Consider the following 1442-nt stretch of genomic DNA (forward strand, 5'->3'; position numbering starts at 1 on the left):
GGAAGGTATGTGACTCTGTTACCATCTAGGATGTCTGTTCCTCTGCATCTGTGGATGGTGCTGTTGGGAAGGTATGTGACTCTGTTACCATCTAGAATGTCTGTTCCTCTGCATCTGTGGATGGTGCTGTTGGGAAGGTATGTGGTGGAAGACTTATATAGCAGGGCCGCGAAAAAGTATTTGCCCCGTTTCTAATTGTCTTTACTTTTGCATAGTTTTTTTATACTAAATTATCAGATTTTCAACCAAAACCTAAAGGGAACCTGAGTGAACAAATAACACAACAATGACGTACTTATTTAATGAACAAAGTTATGCAACACCCAATTCCCCTGTGTGAAAAATGTATTGCCCACTTAACCTCAATAACTGGTTTTATCAACTTTGGCTGCAGTTCTGTGTCCACATCACCAATGAACTATCATGGTCCAAACACACCAAGACAGTCGTGAAGAGGGCACGACAAAACCTTTTCCCCCTCAGGAGACTGAAAAGATTTGGCATGGGTCCCCAGATCCTCAAAAAGTTCTACAGCTGCACCATCGAGAGCATCCTGACTGGTTGCATCACCAGCTGGTATGGCAACTGCTCGGCATCTTACCGTAAGGCGCTACAGAGGGTAGTGCGTACTGCCCAGTACATCACTGGGGCCAAGCTTCCTGCCATCCAGGACCTATATAATAGGCGGTGTCAGAGGAAAGCCCATATAGTTGTCAGAGATTCCAGTCACCCAATGAATAGACTGTTTTCTCTGCTACCGCACGGCAAGCGGTACCGGAGTGCCAAGTCTAGGACCGAAAGGCTCCTTAACAGTTTCTACCCCCAAGCCATTAGACTGCTGAACAATTAATCAAATGGCCACCTGGAATATTTGCACTGACAACCCCCCTCCTTTTTTGTACACTGCTGCTTCTCTCTGTTTATTATCTATGCATAGTCACTTCACCCCTACCTACATGTAGAAATTACCTCAACTACCCTGTACCCCCGCACACTGACTCATTATTGTTATGTTATTGTTACTTTTTATAATTTTTAACTTTAGTTTATTTGGTCAATATTTTCTTAACTCTCTTGTAAGCATTTCACAGTAAGGTCTACACTTGTTGTATTCAGCAGTTCACGGTAAGGTCTACACCTGTTGTATTCAGCATTTCACAGTAAAGTCTACACTTGTTGTATTCAGCAGTTCACGGTAAGGTCTACACCTGTTGTATTCAGCAGTTCACGGTAAGGTCTACACTTGTTGTATTCAGCATTTCACGGTAAAGTCTACACTTGTTGTATTCAGCATTTCACGGTAAGGTCTACACTTGTTGTATTCAGCAGTTCACGGTAAGGTCTACACTTTGTTGTATTCAGCATTCACGGTAAGGTCTACACTTGTTGTATTCAGCAGTTCACGGTAAGGTCTACACTTGTTGTATTCAGCATTTCACGGT

Source organism: Salvelinus sp. IW2-2015, unplaced genomic scaffold, assembly GCF_002910315.2.
Source record: "Salvelinus sp. IW2-2015 unplaced genomic scaffold, ASM291031v2 Un_scaffold4610, whole genome shotgun sequence".
Taxonomy (NCBI): Eukaryota; Metazoa; Chordata; class Actinopteri; order Salmoniformes; family Salmonidae; genus Salvelinus; species Salvelinus sp. IW2-2015.